This window comes from Dendrobates tinctorius, unplaced genomic scaffold (genome assembly GCF_039654945.1).
Source record: "Dendrobates tinctorius isolate UK_male_01 unplaced genomic scaffold, ASM3965494v1 ptg000231l, whole genome shotgun sequence".
Classification (NCBI taxonomy): domain Eukaryota; kingdom Metazoa; phylum Chordata; class Amphibia; order Anura; family Dendrobatidae; genus Dendrobates; species Dendrobates tinctorius.
Genome location: NW_027361898.1, coordinates 2,556,601 through 2,562,600, shown reverse-complemented (window position 1 = coordinate 2,562,600; position 6,000 = coordinate 2,556,601). Strand labels below are relative to the sequence as shown.

The following is a 6,000-nucleotide window of genomic DNA, read 5'->3' as shown; positions in this document are numbered from 1 at the left end:
TGGGGCTGCGGAATAGAAGGTTGGGTAGGGGGAGGAAGGGGTTGAGGTGTTGGCCCACGTATTAGGGGCTGTTCGGACCCTGCTTGAGCAAGCATCTGTGTGGATGGTCTCATGCGCATTAAATTTCGTGGTGAGAGCTGCCACCTCTCCAGAAATTCAAATACCTCATATGGGGTATTGGGGGGGTGCTTGCATCAAGCAGGATCTGAATACATCCCCTAATATGGAGCCGGACCTCACGGGTAAGGGCACGGAGATAAAGGGTGAGGCTACGTGCATAGGCCTCCTCCCCATCATCTGTAGTTACTCTAGACAAATAATTAAGCACCCCTGTGTCCACATTGGTCCTGCTCTCTTGAATAGTGACCTGGCGCCTTCTTCTTGTTCGACGTGATGTAAGAGCAGCCTGTGGGGAGGACCTGATCTGGGCAGTTGGGCTGCTGCTCAAGTTGCCCGGCTCTTCAAGGATGGGTGATGTGGCAGCATCAGACCGTCCTGGTGGTGTTGTGTGTAGGCCAGCCATTGTGTTGTCCTGTGATGCCTCATCTTCAGCCAACCTTCTTGTAGGGGGAGAAGATGGGCCAGCCACCTCATCCTCTACAGGATCCATAATGGGCTCTGCCCCTGAGGCCGTTCCTCGATCCGTAAGGTTGGATTGAGTTCTGTTATGAAATAGAACAGAGGCAAAAATACATCAATATTTTTGTCCCTGTAAAGTATTTGTGTAATGTGGTGTGAGGTATGTACTTACGGTCTCAGATTCAGAATTGGGGCAAGGAAGGACAGCCGGTCATAGTATATGTACTTTCTTTTGACATATCCAGCATCCCCACTCCTGGACCGCTGCTGGCATTCCCGGCGGAACTGGTCCCGGATGCTTCGCCAGCTTTTCATCACATCTTCCACTGCAATGTGACAGGAAATATTGTCAAATTCACATATTTGAGATGTCACATTTTCAAAAACAGTAGTCTAGGCATGGGGCCTTCTGGGGTGTGCGTTCTCCCCATGGTGGCACATGTAATTGGGCAGATACACAGGGTCTCATTAGCTACACTAAACTAAGTTTTTGGGCTAGGAGGATGAGGAGCTTAAGGCCTAACCCCAAATTATGGCTGTGTGAAGGCACGTGTCACATCCAAATGTAACGGCCTCATGAGGCTAAAAGTACATGCACAGGAAGGGGGGTGCTGAATCTAGATTTTTTTATTTTTGCGCGCTAAGGTTAATGATGTTTTTAGGGTTGCACTTACTAATTTTATGCTGCTCATCACGTGGTCTGTCACCAAAGTCATGGTACATCTGGCGACAGATGCGCCTCCATGACGCCTCCTTTTTTGTCCAGTTCGCATAATTTGCATCGCGTGGGTCCCATATTTCGGGACGCTCCTGCACCAGGACAATGAGCATCTCCACATTTATGTACGTGGACGCCATGCTCCTGCTGTACTCCGTGGAGGCGTACTTCCTGGATGTCTGGAGCGCTTTTTGAGCTCATTTGCATGTCTAGGCTTCCTGATGATGGATTGGCCCATTTCCTGTCACCAGCCAAAAGACCTGCGTATTGCTCGCAAGTCACATGTGTGTTCCGTGTGTAATCCGTATTTTTTGCGCACCCATAGACTTGCATTGGCGTACTACGGGCGTAGTACGCTGACAATCTCAGCATGCTGCGAGTGGCACGGAGCGTAGAATACGGATGAGAAATATACGCCTGGTGCGAGTGACCCCATAGAGAATCATTGGTCCGTGTCTAATGCGTGCTTTTAGCGCCTCTCACTCGCCCGTATTCCTCGCCAGTGTGACTCCGGCCTAATGGATATCTCCACATCCGCCGTTCAGGCTGTAGTCATCACTAATTGCCTTTTCGAGGTCATACAGAGCCGATAAGCGGCCTCAGAACTGAGCGGCAGCGGGAATCCAGACCAGGAACATTGACAAATGCTCCGACTTAAAGGGCAATTCCTCTGCGGCGAGTCCTTTAGTTGTCCTCTGCTGGGGGATGACATGCGGCTTTCCCAGGCTTCAGTGTGACACTCCAGTCCTTCTGCCGGTCACTGGACAACTTCAGAGAGGGTCCAGTGGCGGCCATATTGATTGCCACCCAATTTTCCAGGAACAGATAGATGAAACTGACAACCTGACAACTGCAAGAGTTACAGCTGCTGAGGATTCATAGAGGAAAAAAAATGGTTGGAAACCAGAATTTTTACTGCCTGTTTGTACTTTTCATTGTACCCGCCCGTTCTGAGATGTGACCATTGGCCCGGGCGCTGCTCTCATATCTGGCCTTGTGCAGGCACAGCACAGGTATTTATTGCTTTATTGCTTTTAGGATGAAGGACGAGGTGAGAACACAGCAGCCTTGCAAACATTCCTCGCCCTACCAGAGAGACCCACCGGCCACGGCAGCCCCTCACAGATAAATCCCAGCAATGACGTCGCTGGGCTGCTCTGTGTGCACAGGACCTGTGATGAGGTCACAGGTGGGGAGGAGTCAGGGGTCACATGATCAGGGGCCTCAGTGTGTGCAGGGCGCTGCTGTGCTGGTTGGCATGGTGCTGGATGAGGGGAAGTTTGTGTGGGGTCAGGAGGAGTTTACTGGGTGGATGTAGCAGAGCCGCGTGTGTACGAGGTGTACGGAGCGGAGCCGCGTGTGTATGGAGCGGAGCCGCGTGTGTACAAGGTGTACGGAGCGGAGCCGCGTGTGTACGATGTGTACGGAGCGGAGCCGCGTGTGTACGAGGTGTACGGAGCGGAGCCCTGTGTGTACGGAACGGAGCCTTGTGTGTACCGGAAGTGATGTGCTGGAAGCTGAAATTAGGTAATTTTGGGAGGAGATTGTGACGGAACCATGGAGGCACTTCAGGGAATGCTTCAGATCCATCACCGTGTCCTCCTCTGACAGCGGACAGCGAGATCGCCTTGGAATCGGGGATGCAGACCATGTGAGCGGATCATGATATGTCTTGCATCGGGAGGCTCAGGTGGACATTACAGTGGGAGTCGGGCTGCTATAGTATCTTTATAGAATCTTTCTCTGTTTCTTTCTCTCTCTCTCTGTTTTCTCTTTCTCTCTCTGTTCTTTCTTTCTCTCTGTTCTTTTATTTCTCTCTCTCTGTTCTTTCTTTCTCTCTGTTCTTTCTTTCTTTCTCTTTGTTCTTTCTTCCCCCTCTTTCTCTCTATCTCTCTGTTCTTTCTTCTCCCTTTCTCTCTATCTCTCTGTTCTTTCGTCTCCCTCTTTCTCTCTATCTCTCTGTTCTTTCTTTCCCCTCTCTTTCTCTATGTCTCTGTTCTTTCTTTCCCCTCTTTCTATCTGTTCTTTCTTCCCCCTCTTTCTTTCTCACTATCTCTCTGTTCTTTCTTTCCCCTCTTTCTTTCTCACTATCTCTCTGTTCTTTCTTTTTTTCCCCTCGTTCTTTCTTTCATTCTTTTTTCTGTCCCCTCTTTATTTCTCTCTCTGTTCTTTCTTTCTCTCTCTCTCATTGTTCGTTCTCTCTGTTCTCTCTCTCTGTTCTTTATTTCCCCTCCTTTCGCTCTGTTTTTCTTCTTTCTCTCTCTGTGTTCTTTCTCTCTATTCTTTATTCCCCCTCTTTCTCTCTCTCTGTTCTTTGTTTCTTTCACCTCTTTCTCTCTCTGTTCTTTTTTTTCCTGTCCCCTCTTTCTTTCTTCCCCTCTTTCTTTCTCTCTCTCTCTGTTCTTTCTTTTGTCTGTCTGTTCTTTCTCCCTCGCTGTTCTTTCTTTCTCTCTCCCTGTTCATTCTCCCTCGCTGTTCTTTCCCCTCTTTCTTTCTCTCTGTTTTTCTTCTTTCTCTCTCTGTTTTTTGTTTCTCTCTCTCTGTTCTTTATTTCCCCTCTTTCTCTTCTTTTTTTTCTGTCCCCTCTTTCTTTCTTTTCTTTGTCTGTTCTTTCTTTATCCCTCTCAGTTCTTTCTTTCTCTCTCCCTGTTCTTTCTCTTTTTCTTTCGCTCTTTTATTTTTCTGTTCTTTCTCCCTCTCTGTTCTCTCTCTCTCTGAAAGGAGAGAGAAAAAGAGAAAGAACACAGAGAGAAAGAGAAGAAAGAACAGAAAGAGATAGAAAGAGCAAGAACAGAGAGAGAGAAAAAGAGAGAATTTTCTGTCCCCTATTTCTTTTTTCTCAGTACCAGCCACTGTGCCCATAATGTCAGTCAGTGTGATCAGCAGTGCTAAATGGGTGCGGTTGGGGCATGGACATGGGTGTGACTAGTTGTGAAATGGGTGTAGTCGGGGGACATGGCCTAAAACTTGCCGTGGCGCACTGCAGCCTTTGTCCCTCTTTCCCTTCTTCAAAAGTTGGGAGGTAAGCCTGTGTTATACTGTAGACCTCTCCAGAGCTGTGCTCACTGCTCTGCTGCATTCAAGGACATGTAGTTGTTACAATGTACAGTATCTGTACACAGACATTTGTGCTGATGACCTGGCCTCCCACTTTACAGAAAAAATAGATAATATCCATCAGGAAATCTGTTCCCAACCACCAAGTGCTGTGACTCCCATCCCTTCCTGCATCTCCCCAGGCTCACTTTCCACATTTGATCCCATCACAGAAGAAGAAGTCTCCAGACTCCTCTCTTCTTCTCGTCCGACTACATGCACTACCGACCCCATTCCCTCACATCTCCTCCAGTCTCTCTCTCCAGTCGTCACAACCCACCTAACTAAATTTTTAATCTCTCCCTCTCCTCGGGCATTTTCCCATCCTCCTTCAAACACACCATCGCGACTCCATTACTAAAGAAACCCGCTCTCGACCCATCCTGCACAAACAACTACAGACCAGTCTCCAATCTCCCCTTCATCTCTAAACTTTTGGAGCACCTAGTTTACTCCCGCCTTACCCATTACCTCTCCACTCACTCCCTTCTAGACCCTTCACAGTCCGGCTTCCGCCCCCTTCTTTCGACTGAAACTGCACTCATCAAAGTGACCAATGACCTTCTGACAGCAAAACATGACGGTGACCACTCTCTGCTCATTCTACTTGACCTATCTGCAGCTTTCGATACTGTTGACCACCATCTCCTACTCTCTAGGCTTCAGTCACTAGGCATTAAGGACACTGCTCTCTCCTGGTTCTCTTCCTATCTCTCTGACCGCTCCTTCAGTGTTTTGTTCTCTGGCTCTACTTCATCTCCTCTTCCTCTTGCTGTCGGGGTATTTCATGGCTCAGTCCTTTGCCCCCTTCTCTTCTCTCTCTACACAGCCCCAATTGGACAGACCATCAGCAGATTTGGCTTTCGGTACCATCTTTATGCTGATGACACAAAACTATATACATCTTCCCCCAACCTTACGCCCTCTGTACTACAGAACGCCAGTGACTGTCTGTCCGCAGTCTCCAATATCATGTCCACTCTCTATCTGAAACTCAGCCTCTCCAAAACTGAACTTCTGCTCCCGCAGTCTACTAACCTCCCTAAATCTGACATTTCCCTCTCCGTGGTTGGAACCACATTAACTCCCCGGCAGCAGGCGCGCTGTCTGGGTGCTATGTTTGACACCAATCTCTCCTTCACATCCCATATACAATGTCTTGCCCGCTCTTGCCGCTTACACCTAAAGAACATCTCTAGAATCCGCCCTTTTCGCACATGGAAACAACAAAAACCCTCACTGTAGCATTGATCCACTCCCGCCTGGACTACTGCAATGCTCTATTAATTGGCCTCCCCGTCACTCGACTATCCCCTCTCCAGTACATACTTAATGCAGCAGCCAGGGTCGTCCATCTGGCTAATCGGTACTCAGACGTGTCCGCTCTTCATCAGTCATTACACTGGCTGCCCATTCATTATAGGATCCAATTCAAAGTACTTGTTCTCACCCACAAAGCTCTCCACAGTGCAGCACCCCCCCTACATCTCCTCCCTCATTTCTGTCTATCGGCCTAGCCGATCGCTGCGCTCTGCAAACGACTTTCGACTTACCTCTGCACTAATCTGTACCTCCCACTCCCGACTCCAAGACTTCTCCCGTGCTGC

General features: G+C 48.7%; 1 protein-coding gene across 1 annotated transcript in view; it reads left to right on the top strand.

Annotated features, from left to right (window-relative positions):
- Positions 1-2,744: 2,744 nt before the first annotated feature.
- Positions 2,745-6,000, top strand: part of UCK1 (uridine-cytidine kinase 1) — a 133,153-nt gene continuing 129,897 nt past the window's right edge. Inside the window, exon 1 of the mRNA XM_073555956.1 lies at positions 2,745-2,948. The gene's annotated coding sequence lies outside the window, so the exon portion shown is untranslated. The remainder of the gene's footprint in view (positions 2,949-6,000) is intronic.